This window comes from Octopus sinensis, unplaced genomic scaffold (genome assembly GCF_006345805.1).
Source record: "Octopus sinensis unplaced genomic scaffold, ASM634580v1 Contig12060, whole genome shotgun sequence".
In the NCBI taxonomy this organism is placed as follows: Eukaryota; Metazoa; Mollusca; class Cephalopoda; order Octopoda; family Octopodidae; genus Octopus; species Octopus sinensis.
Genome location: NW_021832531.1, coordinates 414,159 through 434,147, shown reverse-complemented (window position 1 = coordinate 434,147; position 19,989 = coordinate 414,159).

Here is a 19,989-nt window from a genome sequence, read left to right as displayed (position 1 = left end):
CGGATTACTACAATTGTGCTGACATGAGACGGGGTGGTTTCAACGTATTATAAAGTCTATATTAAAAATTTCCGTTCAAAGCCCGACAAGAACATACATTTTGGTACTTGTGATAAAGAAGACATTAGAAAACACGATAATGAAGTATAGACACGGCATTCATATGCCTCAAAAAGAATTCATCACGGCAACCAGCCAGTTGATTGAAATGAAAAACTAATTTTTAAAGACCTCTCTGATAAAAATTTCAAATAATTGATAAATTCAAATCAAAATAATTTTTAATTTTCTAACTAAGTAGACTTGAATGGTTTCGTTCGACATTGAAATTAGAATTCAAAATAATTCTCAAGGTCTCAAGAGCAATCCTAGGGTTATTTCGAGCTGTTCATCACAATAATTTTTATGTTGATCAAGAAATTTGTTTGCTTTTAATCCCCCTCGCTGATCAGGTTTGTCCTTGTTTTTTAACCAACGATAAGTAGTAGTTTTCAGAACTTTGAGAGATTTTGAAAGTTCCCTCCAGTCACCATCTCCCTCATAGGTCCCGATAATAAGATTTTTCTTAATTGCAGCCTTGGACTTTTATTTGTGCAATTCTACGAATGAAAAAATAAAATATTTGCTAAAACGTGCAAGTATTTAGGTTTTTGTTTAGTCACGTTTGCAATTTATCTCGACACTTTTGAAAAAAAAATTTTGTTTTACTTTGTTTTTTGTAAGTACCACTTTGCTTTTGCTAAATACCATTTTGGTTTTACTAAGAACCACTTTGATTTTAATAAGAATTACTTTGCTTTTAATAAGAACCTATTTTAAACCAGAAATGATATAGATTGTTTTGTTTTTGAAAACTTAGTTATTTAGCCCTGACTTCACTTGTAGGAAGCCGGCAGCGACGAGAAAGCGCGCGTTCCTATCGATCCCCAGTTACAAGCAGGAAAAATGGAATGGGGAGGCCAGGGCATGAGAAGAGTTCCTCAACTGTGTAAAGCGGTTCGTTATGGGTAGAAAAGTTGTGTCCATATGTTTGTGGACGAGAGGATGGTGTCCAAAGCTGAGTCTGGATAAGTGGATTTGAAGTTCTTTAGGAAATGTCGATTCTGATGGATTGACAGGAGGAGAGAGTGAGTCAAGAAGAATGTTGTTTTTCAGAGATCTGATAGCTCTTGAAGCAATAAAGTCGTGTATTTGTTTGGAGTTTGGAGGATCATCATCTTTTATCGGGATTTTAGAGTGTGGTCTCACTTGGTCGGTGTGTGTGGTGAAAACGTGTTTTCGGTTGGTAGAGTGAGGGATATAATGGATGGCGTGTGAGGTACCTCTGATGACTTGGAGGAAATGAAGTTTGGGCATTTCAAGGTGAGAATCGACCGAATTTTTGATTTCCAGTGGAAGTTGGTGGTCTGATTACTTTAAATATTTAAACCAGTTAGGCTCGGCCGCCTGGAAACCAAAAGACCTCATGGAATGACAAAATTACAAAGAATCTTTTGCTGAATCTCAACTAAAATATCAAGCAACAAAATAAGTGTGATCAAATTTTATTGTACAAACGGAATGTTTCCATTCAGTCATATAAAGATAAAATGACAATTTCTAAAAATTTACTCACTATTCACACGTAGCTCAACTATTATCTTTTTGAAGTTGGAATAGCATAGTTCATTATTAATGAAAGAGCAACCGCAAAGTTGATCTAAAAAATCAAAAATTGACCTCATAGAAGTTAACTGAATTGATTTAAAAAACAAAAGATGACTAAAATGTCTGAATTAAAACGAAGCAATAATTTTTTAGACTTTAATTATAAAGATGTTTTTCCCTTTAAAATTTTGTTTTTTCCAAAATTTTATGTGGAATTGAAAACGAACGCTCTACTAAACATGGCCTGTCATTGAAGTAAGTCACAACTTTTCCGAAAGCAAAAAATTTTCACCTCAATTAAAAATTTTTAACATTTCATTCGAATTCATTCGTTTTTCGATATATTCGTTTATTTTACATATTATTCTTTAAATCGAGTATTGTAAGTTTTCAGGGTTAAAGAGTTATTGACGTCAATATCACTAAAAACACGTAGAGAATATTGCTTCCATATCTTTTTAAAATCATTAACAAATCCTTCATATTTTTATTTATTCTTTCGCTTTTTGAATCAATTTTTTTTTTTTTTTTTTTTTTTTTCAAAAAAAATTTTTTTTTTTAATTAAGTAAATTTATGATGTTAATTCTTTGATTGAGAGGACGCGCGAATAGATAGGCAGTTTCCGCGCAATATCGCGAGCGAAATGCGCTGAAAAAGCCAACTAGACTCACGTCTCTCGTGACTCTTCCTTGAGATCATCAAGCCGATTTCCGAAAGGAACTCAAGAGCTTTTGGGCCGATTATCCCGCTCGTTTCGAAAGCCAGGGGGACGAAAAGGCAGGTGTTCTCCAATGAGGCATACTTTGTTATTTTTTTTGTTTCGGCATGTGCGGAGGCTGAGCCAGGGCGGGAGGCAGAGTCCATGAGAGATGACGAGGAAAACGAGTCGACACAGGTCACGTCCCAAACGAGAGCGAGTCCCCCCTTGAACGGGAATAGCGTGGACCCGTCGGGACGTTTTCCGTCGCCACGGTCTAAACCAACCGGCTCTAGGACCGAAGGGAATCCAGCGGCGTTGAGCGCGCGCTTGACAATATCATTCAAGGCGGCATGTCTGGGTATACGGCCGGTACTGAGGCGACAAGAGAGGGAGTGTAGCCCTCTCCTGTCAATGACCTTTCCGCATCTGCACTGATGTGGCAGGCAAATCTCTATGCCAAGCCGTAAACAGATTCCGATGCGGACAGATTCGTCGTCCAGCAACATTCCAGCAGAGGAAATCGGCAAAGCGTCAAGCCAATCGGCCGAGTGGGGTTGACAGGCACAATTGATGCTTGCCAACTAAAACTGGTCAGCACGTAGGCGGATATCTTCGAGTGTATGCAAACAATGTATATCATCCCAGTTCTTTTGAACTGAGGGGACGTCCGGGATTTTAAGCCCACGAGAAATCCACATGTTGACACCCGCCGCATATTCCAACAACTCGGGCTGTTCAGGGAAGGGGAAGAGAACAGAGTTGAAGGAAGTAGCAGAGGCAGACAACGAGGAAAGGTAACATGGAAGGATAAATCAACACAAGAACGAATGCCGATGCCCCCGTAACGAATAGGTAAATTAACCCGTCGCATGTCTGAAGGTTTGAATTTGATATTTACGAGGAGTTCAAGAGCTTCGGAGACCATGTTGTCGAGACGAAATAAGTGATTTTGTTCGAGAAAGCACGGCGATGAGCGCAAGAGATAAGTTAGCCTCGGTATGAAGAGATAGTTCTTTAGCAAAAAAAGGCCTAAATGGGATTCGAGTTGGAAATGCGGGAGATTAAAGTTTCCAATTCTTCGAGCCTGCCATATAAAGCCTTCTTAGTAGCCTTGCTATTGATTGGGGAACCCAGAATGATGAGGTCATCAAGCTGGGTGATGCCCAGGCCTTCAATATGGCGAGATAAGGTCGAAAAAATTAATTTGAATTCCGAAGGGCTCGCAGACAAGCATATCAGCTCGGATTTGGATCCATTCAAAGCGAGCCCAATAGACGCAAAACCAGAAATAATTTTTTCCATATCCTTCCTGACGGTCTCCAAAGCCCCGCCGAGAGTAACATCATCGAGGTACCAAATGTTTACCTCGGATTTGAATCAATATGAATTCCTCTTTTCGAACGCTTTTCAAACTAGAAATGTATTTATAGTATTTTTATAACAGAATAATAATTTTTTGTTGAGCTGACCTTATTGACTTGTAGTTGGCCTACTAATTATGCCAAAATCGACAGATGAAATCTTTTTAATAATAAAGAAATAGTAAAAATTATTTTATTAGTTGTATTAGCAAATTAGTAATATGAGAAATTAATAATTTGAAGTTAGTCTGTTAGTATTAAATTAACGTTTCTCAATTTCCCTATAATGTGATAAAGTAAAAAAACGTTTATTTGTTTTTTCCCCAATCTCAGATTCCCGAAATAGTCGAAACCGTCTCGTTTACCTTTAAAATTAAAATCATATACACAACTAGCTCCTTCGCTTAGGCATCTCTCATATATTTCAACAAATTCCGATAGTTTTAGTTGATTTAGTATTGCTTTTTCTGCCATATTAATACTGTCGTTTATGCATTTCAGTTGATTTATTGCTTCGGTACATTTTTGTTTATCCAGACAGTTAGCAAGTTGGCATGTAAAAAGGACTCCAATAATCACTATATTTCTCACTTTGGTGAACATTACCATATAACTTCATTTATCAGTTCGGTTTCTATTCCCTTATATATTGAGATAATTAATTAATTTTTATTAATTACGAAGATATTTTTGCTATTTTTATATTTTGTTTCTAAATTCAGTTTACTAGTGTCATATTTAATTAATTTTTATTCATCATTTAGGTCAATATATCTAATTTTATTTTATCATTCTAAATATATCAAATTTGACTGAGGACAATTTTTTTACTATATGACCTGAATAACTTTATTTTTGGCCTATAAATATAAACTTTACATATCAGGGGATATTAAAAATTTTTTTAATTGCTGATAAACAGTTTTTGTCAAATACCAAAAATCCCTAAATTCGAAATTATTTTGATATCTCTGCAACCTTAATAATGGATTATGAAAGAAATATCGCTTCGATCTGATCCAATATTTTTATTTCAAAACACAAATTTATTAATTCAGAGCTCTCCTTTGCAAATTTTCAAATAAAGCAGTGGATTGAATTGCAACTAGATGCAATATAATGCTAAATTTAGACTTTACCGGAATACATAATGAGATTCTGAAATGTTTCTGTATGAATTTATACCAGAGGTCTAAAATGAATAGCTCTAAATAACTTAAAACTTTTTATTTATAGAATATTATGTCTAACAATTTTGCGGGAGTACAAGTGAATATAAAATCTTCGCTGAGTTGGAAATTCAGTATAACATGACCAATATTTTCCATTTCAATAAAAAAACATGATATGGTTTGTTCAAGTGAAGATTACGTGATTAAAAATTTAAAATCTGTGGAAGTAAAAAACGCACAAAAATTATAGTCTTAAATGTGTAGAACTCGAATTAGAAATTTTTGGAAGTAAAAATAGAAAAAGATCGATCTAAAGGAGGGACATTACTTTATGTTATAATAGTAGCTGCAAAAAGTCGTAGCATTTCTGTTTTATCAGTTATAAATAAATATGGAATGATTTTCCATAAAATCCTTGTTAATAATTTTTAAGTGATATAATTTTTTTAATTCAAACAATAATAATTGCATGATATATTATTTTCAATGACGTTGACTTGTAGAACATGCTTGGTGGAATTTGATATTCCAGATCTTCAAAGAAGCCACTACAAATCCGAATGGCACAAGTACAACTTGTCTGCTAAATCTCTTGGAATATCCCCCATAACTCTCGAAGACTTTAATTTGAGGGTTAAACTAGACTATCTAAATGACTTAGAAAGATTCAATGTCTTTTGAAGAAAAGGAAATGGAGAATAATTTAATCAGCGAAACTCCCGAAGAAAGTAGTTTACAATTATTACTAGTCTTAGTTATTCTTAAATACGAGGAATACCAATATGATGTTAATAAATGCTGTTTTTGTGGATTTTTATCTCAAAATATAAAAGAAAATCTGGAACATATGTCTGTGACTCATAGCTTCTTTATTCCAGACGCTGCATATGTATGTAACATGAACGGACTCTTAAATCTAATTGGTTTGTAATAATTTATCAGTTCAGGTGAGACCATTGATTTTGACAACTGCTGTATTTGGTGTGGAAGAGTGTTTGGCTCAACGGCAGCAGTTCAGCTTCACATGCAAGTCAAACAGCACTGTAGGATGAGGTTTGAAGACGATACAGTCGAATTTTATATTGATTTCTACGACTATTCGTTTATATTTTACATCCTTTATAATTTTAGTACAAGTTATCCAGACCACGAGACACATTCAGGTGACGAGATTGGAGATATCGAGCCTATCAGAGTAAATGAGTATCTCCAACTCGTCCTTCCCAATGGTTATTAATTATTGCTTATTTTAGGAACCAAGCTAACTCATCGACTGCTTCGTCGTATTTTTAGGCAAAGAGAGGGGAGTGTAGTCAGAGCAAATACATTCAAGACAATGGAAAAAAATGTTAAGCCTGGTATTTAGATCTGACTGATGTTTATCAGCAGATGTACGTAGTAGAGTTCGTGCTATGAAACAAGCAACGCGTGTCAGACAGAAATTTTTTCAAAAATTAGGAGTTTCGGGGAATAATACCAACAGAATGTACTACCGCGATAAGAATTTGACATTTTAATTTTTTGAATTAAAACTTGATTTATTTATTTGTATCAGGCAGGATAGGCTTATTTTGTGGCGTGTGTGAATAAGCAAATTGGAAAAATAGAAAAATACCAAATCAGAAATTAATGATTAAATAACAGTAATAAGTGTGTATTTTGAATGTTCTGACTCTCCCAAAGTGGAAAAGGAACAAACATTAATGCTAAGAGTTAAATTATGATTGGCATACCTGTGTTCAACCCCGATGGTTAAACCAACAATTTTGACGGCGTTAACTGTCCAAAATACAGATCCACGAGGAACCCCATCGATGTATATACGATATCCTAAAAGCTTCATAAAATATTGAAACCTAGTAAAAATCGGGAAGGACACGGAATGTTATTTTCGTCAAAAACATTTGAAGGCATCCAACTTAGAATGACAACTTGAGAATCCACAATATATCTCAAATCATGAGGAGAAGTAGGGATCCCCGGAAATAGTAAATTTTCATTATCTAATCATGTCAAATAACAATAATACTTATTTGAAGAGAAGATGATACAAGAGAATCTTTAATTGGAAAAATTTTTAACTGTCCATATCCACAATCTGTCATTTTTGAAGACAAAATGCAATTTGCAAACCCAGCATCTGTACCGTTCTCTCCAGTAGTTACTTTATCTATCGATTCACGCCATTTCTTTAAACTTTCAATCTACAATAATATGAGCAGATAACCTCAGTCCAAAGTCTACGAATTGCCTGAGTCTGTAGATCAATCATTTGTTTATCTCCCATACCATTCGGATATTTTACAGTCACTTCTGACTTCAAAATCAATCCGCGTCTACGACCCAGTAAAGCCCGACAAGCAGATTGAATAATAATCGCCTGTTTTTCTGACATCATTTCTTTTTTTACATTGGTCTGGATCTTTGGAATTGGTTTTTTCACTTGTTTTCCATTTCGGGGAGTAGCACTGTTTATTGCACGAGGTTTCTCTGACGAGACATTTATAGAGGTTTGTTGAGAACGAATTTGGCGAGGTTTTTTAAAACAAGCCATTAAAGGGATTCCACTATGTTCAGAAATTCGTTTTTCGGTTGGCTTCGAAACGCTTTTGGATTGTTTTACGTCTGGAGATATGCCTTTATCTGGCATTTCAGAATTTTCTACAATTTCTCGTTCAATTTGGTATGGATCGAGGGATCTTATTGGACGATTTTCGCGGGCTTCAAAACTTGAAAAAGTTGATTTATTATCTTCCGACATATTTTTCTGACCATCCTGTGAAGTAATCGTGTTCACACTAGCTCGGTCGTCTTCCATATCTATCCAAATTAAAATAGTCCAAATTACATTCATTAAGCGAATTAAAATTAAATGACGAAGATATGTCATTTTCAACACTGCTTTCTAATACTAATACGTCAGCCTATTCCAATAAATGTTAAAAATACTTTATTGCCAGTTCTCTGAAGAGGAATACCACTAACTCTGCTCGTATCTTACATATAGAGTATAAATGTATTACCTGAATCATATTCACATTCGTCTGCTAACTTCTCTTGTCCACCAACATTGCATTTTATGTCGTCCCATGTAAAACTAAAAATGTGAATTTTTCGTTGGTTAAAATATATTAGTTTCTAAAAACTACTTTTGGCCGAATGTACATGGATTGCCTTCAATTTGTAGAACAGAAAGAGATTTCAAAAACAATAAATGAGAAAACTGAATTTAAATTAAATATTTATACATTGTTAACATCATCAATCTCATTATTGGCTAGTGATAAAGTTTTTATTGAGACCGGTAAGCGATCTTGAGCAGGGGCAAGAGAAAAAATTAAATTTCCACATAAATATAGTTCCTACAGCTAAGTACACTATTCTTGTACTTTAAGGTTGTCTAGAAGAACGAGGTTTGGGAGTGAATCCAGTGCGTTATCTGCCAGCTTTAAACATGATAGCTGTCTATTCGAATTGAGTTCTGTGACGTCCTAAAATGATTTAAAATACGTTTAACTTGAATGCTATTGTCAGACAAATCCAACCATTCAAGACTAGTGAGGTTGTTTAATCCTAAACTAATTAGAAAATTCATGATCACCAGAAATGGTTGTAATTGAGTTACTGGACAGGTTAAGGAACTTTAGTTGCCGTAGAAAACTTAAATTTTCAATAACTACGATTCTATTAAAAGCCAGCGATAACTTAAATAACTTATTTTATAAATTACCGATTCTAGATCCGAGTGCTTTTCATATCCTTCAATTTTGGATATATTTTTCCTTTCGTGTTTTAATTGTTTTTGCACATTAATTGACATGCTCGACTTATTACAACCACTATAGGGAAATATTGTTTGTTTCCATTGTAACTATATTTTAATTATTAAGATATATTTAAAATATTTTTTAAAATAATTTTAGAAGCGTCTTATCAAATATTTCAGATTTTCTCTTTTATGTATCAGCCGTATTCCAATAATAAATTTTCCATTCGGAATTGAACAAATTTTGTAACGAAATTATGACGCATAATGAAGCGTATTTAATTACAGTACCCTAGTTGTGTAATTAAAACTAAATGAAAACTTTTGGAAACAAAGTTCGGAAGATCATTACGCTCATCGAACCTGGGATTACTTCTCAACAATCTATGAAGAATGTGGAAGTCGAGAAATTACATAAATACGATTTTTTGGGAAGCGAATTGAAGTTAATCCACAAAGCAAATGTGAAAGTCGTACAACTGATTCTCAAATAAGACGGAATAGTATCTAAATTTTACAAACATCACCAAAACTCTTTAAAATTCGAGGATTTAACTCGTGCCTATGTCCAGAATATCTTGATTAAAAAGACATTAGAGAGCATGCAAACTCTCAGCTACGGTGGCGAATCACTCAACAAGTATTTAATTGATATTGGGTCAATCAATGAGTGACTGAATGAAGGAAGTAGCCACCACGAGACATCAATAGAACCTGTCAAAAAATCAATGATACTGTAAACGGCATCTTATAAAAAAAATCTATTTTTGCGATATTAATAACTGAAAAGTAAAGCAAGAAAATAACATACTATCAAGCTTTACAAATAATTAAAGATTTTTGAAATTAATTTGGAAATTTTAACGTTAATGGGGCTATTGGCTTAAATAAAATAAATAAGACCCTCAAGAAAGACGAAAAACATTGTTCTCTTCCCAGTTTGACTCTCTTCGCTCAGACTCCTCCCGTTCTGACTCTCACAAAAGTGATGCCCCTTCTCCCGTGGACAGTGAAACTTCCCCTGACAACGACTACTTTCGCCGCAGGGTAACTAGTAAATTAATGGATGGTGATGTCCGTGGAGCGGTCAGACTTGTTGCCTCTTCGAACCGACTGTTATCTCCCTCTCCATCGGTTTGTCTAATCTGAGGTCTAAACACCCTCCGCATCCCGTTAATTACCGCACACCACCTGCTATTGATTCGATTGCATTTCCACAACTACTAGTTTCTGCGGAACAAGTTGTGAAGGCACTCAAAAGTTTCTCCCCAAGCAGCAGTGGGGGCATCGATGGTTTGAAACCAGGACACATTAAAGATCTGATTTCTCCCCTAACTGCTGAGGCTGGTCGCCAACTATTGTCTTCTATTACGGATCTATGCAACCGCCTTATCGGGGGTGATTTACCTGACTTTGCACGGACGATTTTCTTTTCTGCTAATCTCACCGCCCTGGGGAAGAAAGATAATGGTGTTAGACCGATCGCCGTCGGCAATATTTTTCGCAGATTGGCCGGAAAGCTTGTCTGCCACGCAGTAGTCCCCGAGCTGGCCCAAAAATTTCTGCCCGCGCAATTGGGAGTTGGAATCAGCGGAGGTTGTGAGTCGGCCGCCCATGCTGTAAGGGAACTAATGGAGACTCCAGAAGAATTTATTTTGGTTAAACTGGACATCTCCAACGCATTTAATTCAGTCAGAAGAGATTTCCTGTTGGAGTCCTGCTATGCTCTTGCCCCCTCGGCTTATCGTCTGGTCCATCTATCTTACTCTCAACCAAGTCTCCTCTTGTTCGGTGATTCCGTTATCGTATCTTCGACCGGTGTACAACAGGGAGATCCTCTTGGTCCTCTGTTGTTTGCAATCTGCGTCAACTCCATTGCCCACTCTGTCCTTTCCCCTATAAACATCTGGTATCTTGATGACGCCACAATATGTGGACCACCATGCTCTGTCCTAGAGGACCTTCGCGTAATTATCCCTGCCCTTTCATCTATTGGTCTTGAGATAAACTCTGCCAAATCCGAAGTTATAAATCTCAATATCCCACACGGAATTTTTGTCGAAACTATGGCCGTTCTGGAAGATATTTTAAAAGGCGTGCGGATCACTGATAAAAAAAACCTCCTCATCCTTGGCTCCCCAATTGGTCGCGAGGCTTTGTCTCAAACTCTTATTGACAAGGCAGCTGTTCTGTCATGCATTATTCAAAGACTCTCTCTCATCGACGCTCATGTCGGGTTCTTTCTTCTCCGTAATTACTTTTCAACTCCGAAGCTCCTATATACATTAAGAAGCTCTCCGTGTTTTCACGAACAAAATCTCCTTTCCGTTATTGAAAATATTCTGAAGTCCGAGCAGAGTCGCTATGCAACGTACGTTTCGACCCTCTTGGTTGGATTCAATCCACCCTGCCTGTAAGCCGCGGTGGGATTGGACTCCGTTCTCCCGTGTCTATCGCTCTTCCTGCTTTCCTTTCGTCAACGGCATCATCCCGTGTCCTCACTGACATTGTTCTCAGAAACCTACCCGAACGAAAAATGTCAGTTGATCACGTGGCCGCTTTGGACCTGTGGGATTCATTGTACAACAAAAGACCCAGTGACCCGTGTATCCAAGCTCAATGGGATGCCATTTCTTGTGAAGCTCTTGACGTACATCTACGCAAAAATTTCGATCAGCACAGACTTGCATGTCTCCGCGCAGGCTGCTGCACAGGGAGTGGGGCCTGGCTGGATGCTCTCCCTGTCCCTTCCACCGGTAACCTACTAGACAAAGATTGCCTACGAATTGGTTTATCATTGCGTCTTGGATTGGAAATCTGCGAAATACACAAATGTCGTTGTGGTGCTGTCATTGACCGTTTTGGTCTACATCCCCTTTCCTGTCGTCGCAGTGCAGGGCGCGCACCACGCCATGCAGCACTTAACGACGTTATTCAGAGGGGGCTCACGGCCGCTGGATTCCATCAATCCTCGAACCCGTCGGGCTTGCGAGGGGAGACGGAAAAAGACCCGACGGCCTATCGACTTTCCCGTTTGAGTTCGGCAAGTCTCTGTTATGGGATGCGACGTGTTCAGACACACTTTCTCGGAGCTCAACCTTCCTTCTTCAGCTGTCGAGCCTGGCTCAGTCTCTCGCAAACCGAGAAGATGAAGATTGGAAAGTACAAGGAGCTCTCTGAACGGTATCTGTTCACTCCCATCGCCGTCGAGACTTCCGGCGTCATCGGCGAAAAGTCTCTTTCCTTTCTAAAAAAGCTTGGCCGCATGATCTCCCATAAACGGGGAGACCCACGCGAGTCCAAGTGGCTTTTCGAAAGGATTTCCTTGGCCATAGTACGTGGAAACTGTGTTTCCATTTACGAGGCCGGAAATTTGGTTAGTTAATAACTATCTGTTAATTACATATAACTTTAATTATTTGCTAAAAAAAAAAGACAAAAAACTATACATAATTTCCAGTCGGAAAATATTCTATTTCTATTTTCAATAATACAGGTGTGGCCAAACAACGCCAGATGCGGTCCTCAGTTGTATTTTATACGGTTTGCTAAACATTTTAGTTTAATTAACAAGTACTGTAAATCGCACTGGAACAGCATTTGCTTTTAATTGTTTTTGATTCTCCCAAATAGCAGCTTATTATCGAACTATCATAGGAACATAATGTAAAAAAAACTAATTAAGTTTCCACATAGGTTACTACTGTCTTTATCATGTTTATCCAGGATGCGTTCTATACTTCTAAGAGTCCTCATTTTTTAGCTTTTTTAATGCTTTGAAGGTCTATTGCGATAAGATAGTTTTGTTCGTGGACATCTTTGGAACACCGATTTTTTGTTTTTTAATAATTACATTCCTCAGTTAGCATAAGAATCTACGTCGAGTTTTAGTTTGTGTCTGAATAGGCCCTAACGAACTTCGGTAATGTCCACAGTGACGGCTATTGTTGCAAATATGATATATGGTGGATTTCTTGATTTTTTCGGCCAGTTGATGCCGATAAAAATCTTAACTGTCTTCAGTAAAGTACCCACCAAAGAAGAGCATTTCTCTCATTATTAATGTTCCCAGTCAACCGTGGCCTTTTTCATGGCTATTTTTGCGGCGTTTTTTTCACCTACTCTCTTGCCTAGATTTTTAGATAATTTCTTTATAGGTTGACTGTGTCAAGTACAAATATAGAAAAATCAGTCATTTCATATTTCTGCCACTAATTTGTCCTAGTCATAATTTTGGGTACTGAGATAAATTCTTTAATACAAAATAAAACAAAATTTTAACAAGTTAAAATTTTATAGGCATTTTGCCAAAAATGAATAACTTCCAACTGCCAGCAGGCCTCAATTAGATCAAAAGAAATATTTTGCAATTTAAGAAGACGGATCAGGGGCCGTCCATCCTTCTCAGCCAATTGTCCCACCAATGAACAATATATTCCTAATTTAAATATAAAGTCCAAAACCTAGCGCGAAATCTTCAAAATTATGTAATTTTGAGTTATTTTCATATGAAATAAGACCGGTTCCATCATCGACAGTTCCTCCACACTCACTGAACTATTTTTTATTATTACATAATACTTCAATAAGTATTCCCTGAACCCAGACTAACGAAAAGTTATAGTTTTTTGTACCGAATGTATATATCCAATTTGAATTTTTATCATTTTTTATACATTTTTGCAACTGGCAGCAAAAGAATTTAAGTGAAGGCTGAAGTGAAATCATTACCACATACGTAAGTATATTAAAATTAAAAAAATAACATTAATAAGAAATTTTTTGTAGAATAAAAAATTTAACATTTTTAAGAATTTTTGCACTTTGACGTGTAGGTTATTCACAGACTTAACACCCTTATAACATTGAAGGATTAAAAACAGTTAGAATAGCTTAATTATGTTTATCATATTAATAAATATAAATTTATCTATTAAACAAAACATTTAAATTGTTACGTTTCAGCCTTTTGTTGTGCTTATAATGGATTCTGTTGGTGTTCCATATTATGGTCCTGTGGATACGGAATTATTTCCTTATTTTGCTGCTACATTTCTAGTGATAGGAATTCTGTCATTAATAGTTTTCAAAGTGTTTGATTTAAATTATTATCCGTGCTATAGATCAAGCTCGATTTCCTCGAGAAGCCTTTTAAAGGAGATCACTTTGGCTGTTTTGGCTTCTTTTTCAATTGGGTTTGGGACCGTCTTTTTATTGCTATCAGTCGGGATTAATCTATGTTCTATATTATTTTATTTTTAGAAATTTGGGACTTGGTAATTTTCTTTCATTAATGACTTGTTTTAAGTTAATTAGTTTCTTTTTTAATAAAGGAATTTCACTTTGTTAAATGATTTATTCGTGTTTTAAAACTAAATTTTAAATCAAACTTATTAATGTAGGTTAAAAAAACTAATGTCATTAGGATTATTTTAAAATAACAAAACAGAAAATAAAAAAAATATTAATCATAGACAATATCATTCAACATATCAGCCAAATCAGGTGTGCCAAGCTCTCGAAGAATCAGAAAAAAACGACTATGTATATCCCTACGATAATTATCGCCCTCATCTACCTGTATTCATCCATTTTAATTGAATTGGCAAATATAACCAATTGATAACAATAATTACAAAATTGTGACAATACACACGAATCAAGATCCATCTTACATAAATCAGTGGCTAATTCCGAACACAGGCAAACAACACTACGACTAATCCTCACTTTTATAAGGGCAGGGAGGATGCAATAATTGAGCAATTTATCGACCCAGTTTCTCAAGATATCCGCAGACATGATCATCCGTAGATAACAAATATTTTTTAATAGTGTAACTGTATTCCACAAAGACTCAAAAAACAAACTTGCAGCTGGTGACTCGAGATCTTCCAGCTCACTTAAAAAATAATAAACCAAAAATAAACTTGGAGTGAAATGGGTGAGTCGAAACATGCTTTTCAAGAAAATCGTCGACTTTTTTCTTAATTGATTCAAAAAGTTTCTCTAATTCGACGGAATTAGTATCAACGCCAAATTGAGTAAGATTAGCCAATGATTCGCAGAGGTTCAAAGTCACGTTTTTATCTCCCAAATCCCATCCCTGGGTGATAGAATCTCCGATAAAATAATAAAAATACCACAAATCCTGGGTAAGACTGTTCTCTCTATCAACCAAGGCAAAATGATAGAATTATTCATATCCTCAGAGTATAGTTTCAGAGTTTCAATCCAAGGAATTTGATTCAAAGAAACATCACTAAGTGGAGACCATCCGACCATTTGGAGACCCACAAGAGGCTTTAACAATTTGCAAAGACAGAGTTCAATGTGTGCCTGATCATAGGTATCTCTATCAAGTTCTTTCCATCGTTGAAATGTACGGCAAATGGCATTTATTGAGTAATAATCCTCATCAGCATCGTGGAATATATCCTCTACTGTTTGTCTACAATATTAAAAGCATACAGACGTGATAGAATTGACTTTCCCTACTGCTTGTTCTATTGCGGGCATTTTGTCGTTAATGCAGTCAATAACAGTTGAAGAGTAGTCCCTCATTTGCTGATATAACAAATATTTTTCCTCCAAATGAGCCCTTCTTCCTTTTAAATAACGTTCCCTTTTTTCCGCCTCGGAAATGGTCTTTTCCAGGTCTTCTACCCCTCCAAAACTTCTTTCCTTTATAATTGTCAATCTCTCAGTAATCATCTTCTTTATATCATCCAATGATTTCCCCTCAGAAATGAATTTATCTTCACTTTCTTTATCGATTGTTCTAGGGACTCCTTTTCTCATTTGTTGTTCTTCCCATTCGTCGAGTTCATGATCGCTTTCTATTATTTCCACTTCCATTTCTTGTGACTTTAATTCAAAGCAATCCATAGAGTCAATGACAGGAAAATTTTGAGTTGGATTTTTTAGTTTTTTGTCATTTTTTACAATTTCAAAATTATTTTCTACCAAATATTTGAATGTATATGAACCTTCGTGATTAAAGCTTAGTGAGGTTATTGCAGGGGATTTAAATTCTTTAGTCTCTATTTGTGGTTCAGGGTCGTCATCAGGTTCGTAGACCACTGATTTGCGAATGTTTCTTTTTCTGTTAACCATTGATAGTTAAAGAAACCCACAACGAAACTTTGTTTTTGATTATAATTAAATATTGAATATCAAATTAGTTATTATTTATATATAATTTATTTTTTCAGTAATTAAAAGAAAATACTCCATCATGGGGTTAAACTTTTTAGCCTCAATGTCCATTTGATGCTGCCAGAATTTTACTTCTAAAATACTTTTTATCTTAGTCATATACAACCTGAAACTAATCAAATACAATTTAAAACTAAAATTCTAGAAGGACGGTTATCCACATACCTCCAGAGTCTTTTTTTGACTCTGAAATTCTCCACAAGGGTGAAATTCCTGGCCTTTTGGGACTGAATTTCATGAATGGAGCGATTGGCAACCATCAAATGAGATAATTTTAGAGTTCTTCTAAGAACAGTTGAACCCCAAGGACAGTTGAAATCCTTGCGGTATATCATTACCAACATGTTTCATGTCATCGCAAAGGAACCAAATGGACTTTGGACTGGTGCATTCATTCAAAAATTTTTGCAATGATGCTATTATTTCTTATTTTAAAACATATATAGTGTGTCGGTAATATTTATGCATTTAATATCGTTAAAAAATAATGTAGAGTTTGAAAAAAAGTTTTTCTTAATTTTTACAGACGAATCTTTCTTTGGATTTTCTAAACTGATACCTAAAAGAATTTAACTTTTATCTAGAATTGCATTTAAAATGTATTTTTATGGCGTCAAATAGTTCCAAAAGCAAGTTGATTTTATCTTGGAAAAACACTTGTTTTCAATGATGATTTCTTTCATATAAATTTTTTTATATGTTAAAAATATAAAAGCTGTATTTATAAATTCTAGATATGCTAACTTTATCTTATGAATAATGTCCACAAAACCGCGAATATTGTAACAAACTATATCGAAAAATTGGAAATTTTATATATCTAAGAACATTTTTTTCAATGTATTGATAATAAATTTATATGTAAATGTATGCTGTCGTTATTGTATTCACTAAATTCAACGTGTTAATAAGTATCAACATCAGAAACTTATTTTTAAGAAATCTCTAGGTACAAATTCCACAAATGCTACGTTCCATTAAATGAGATATTTTCCACGCTCTACAAACCCAATGAATTAAACTAACTCAGTAATCACTTAATTGAAGATTTTAAAATTTAATTCTCTTACATGTTGACATTAGTTCAGATATTGAAACATTCAAATAATTTTGGATCATGATATCTTATCTTAATTTAATCGCGTAATTTATTAATATATAACTAAAAATCCGATATTTGTCGATTCCTTTTCAAGTTATATAACATAGTAAAAATGAAGAAAAAAATTGAAAAATTTGTGTAAAACTTATTTCATCATATTTTTAGAAAAGGAACATTTTCACAGTTTTCATTTATTAAAAAAGGTAGAAAAATGAAGGAGTTGAATTTTAAGGAGATAGGAATTCACTTGAAAATGTTAAAGTATCATCCCCAGTGAACTGCGAGCATAAAATTCATGTCTCGTATAATGCCAACCGCAACGAATTTGCGGTGTGAATTAATAAAAGATATAATTAAGGGGATGCCAGAGCATTGGGCTCACATACTTCTAAATGGAGGAATTACCGAAGAGGACAAAGCTAAAAACCCCCAAGCAGTACTTGCTGCAATTAATTACCTCGACCGAAGATCATCCGATAATAGCTTTTCTATTTTTCTTGGAGGAGCTAAATTCATGTCATGTATTAAAACTAGACAACCTAGTAAAACTAATAATACTATTCTTTAGATCATGCAGAAATGGAGTATGACTCCTCAACTCCTGAAAAACGAATGTTTATTAAAAATAATTTTCAAATGGCCGATAAAGATTCAGGTTATACTCCGAGTGTTCCCGCCCGTCCAAGCGAAACGATGAATCATGTTTTGCAATTTTATTTTTTAATTATCATACAGTTGACTATTCCTGTTAATGATGTTTCTCAATTTAAATTCCGACAGATTAATCTTTGCGATGAAACGAAATTACAATTGGAGGCTATCTCTTCTCCGGGTAATGTCATGATTAAATATGAAATTGTAAAACAAATTGGAGAAGGGTTTAATTGATTTTTTTAAACATCTAGGGGAACCTCATGCGTTTTTATGGCGACTGATAAGCTTCTTGATTCACAAGTAGCAATCAAAAAAATTTCAATAACTCCAAATCAAGAAAGAAACAACTTTATTCTTTCAGAAATTAAAATTATGAGAGAAATGAGTCATCCAAACATTGTCAACTTTATAGACTGCTATTTCCTTGAAAAGGAACTTTGGGTATAAATATTAAAAAAATCTATTTCAAGGTTGTTATGGAATATTTGTCAGGAGGTTCACTCAATGTAATGGTTGAAATGTTGGAATTTGAGGAGTCGCAAATGGCCTACGTCGTTTATGAAGTACAATTAGTGTATCCTATTTTTTCAGGTGCTTAAGGCTTTAGATTTTCTACATTCTAAAAACATAATCCATCGAGATGTTAAAAGTGATAACGTCCTGCTGGGAATGGATGGATCCGTTAAATTAAGTAAATTTTTAATATCATTCAGGCGACTTTGGTTTTTGCGCAAAACTTTCGAATCCTAGCGATAAAAGAAATACTATGGTAGGAACTCCCTACTGGATGGCACCGGAAGTCATTAAAAGGTGCTTTTCGAACAAAATATTAAAAATAGACAAAATTATGACACAAAAGTTGATATATGGAGTCTCGGAATACTTTTAATAGAAATGATTGACGGCGAACCCCCATATATAAACGAGACATATGTGAAGGTTCATTAAGTGGCGAATTACTCATCAGGTTGCCTACCTTATTGCAAACAATGAAAGACCAACGATTGCTTCAACAGAAGAAAGGAGTTCATCCATTGAAAATTTTCTTTGTCAGTGTTTCAAATCTGAAGCTTTTGAGAGACCTAGTGCAAAAATGTTGTTAAAAGTTATTTCTGATTTTCATTTTTAAGCACGACTTTGTCAAAAAAGTCTGCAATAAATCTTATTTTATTCCGTTAATAAAGGCAACAATTGATCAAGAAATACCAACAAACATTTGAAATCATAAATTAATTTGTATTCATTTAAATTCGATATTTATTATTTAAAAAACATGTTATTTTTAAACCTTCGGTACTTAAAAAAATAACTCTTCGCTCGAGACCTGAGACATCTTTAATTGATAGTTCTTGGGCATGAATTAGACGCCCTCTAAAGTTTAGGCTGTGAGCCTACCGGATGGCACGTCTACGGACTGTTATCAATTCATTTACGTACTTTTGGATCTTATCACTTAATTACCAGGTATGTACATCTTAAGTGAGTCATGGGATTTTGCATCTTTTTGACCGTGAGATTCTCAAACAACGTCTGAGAGCATGTACACCTGAAACCGTCATTGACATGATTCGAAGGGCTTTAGAACGGTCTATATATTCGAGGGGTCTATATACAACATTGCACTCCCTATGTTCATGTATTTTTTATTGATTGGTTCAGCATTTCTAGTCACTACCCACAAGAATGATTTTCTCTGAAACTGTACTGATGCTCTGAAATAATTTTTTCAGAAATAAGTCACAACGAATCTCTAGTGCATCATTAGTTCTAAAATCTTGGAAAATATTGGATAAAAGCAAATTGGCTTATTCCCTTTGAGGAATCAAGGAGCTTCCTAAGATTACCAAATATGATAACCCCTGTCATTTTCAATTTCCTAAATATCGCATCTAGTTGCAAGTTGCCGTCAATGAGCAATCTTATGCCTTCGATCAGAATTAGAAGTGCTTTTTTATCGATCCAGCTCAACCGTCGGTACTTGATTAGAGATTGCTGGCAAAGTTTCTTTTTTAGATATTTTATCTTTATTACCCCTAGAGCTATCCGACTAGCAAAACTTATTAAGAAATAAAACAAGTTGACCATTCTTTAAATGCGGCAAAAAAATTAAAATTTTCATGTGATTACTTACAGCCTCTTGAGTTTTCTAAAATGGTTTTAAATGAATTACTGATTCTGCAGTCGTATTTTTCAAGTATCGAGAAGAAGCCCGCTTTTTTCATCAAATAAAGAAAAATCTAATCAAACTATTGACTTTTTCAAGATGAGAAAAACAGTGAAAATCATCTGTCAATTCATGTTTACTTAATGCTTGGATATGTCCCTAAAATCTAATAAATTCACAATGATGTCAAAATATATTTAACGA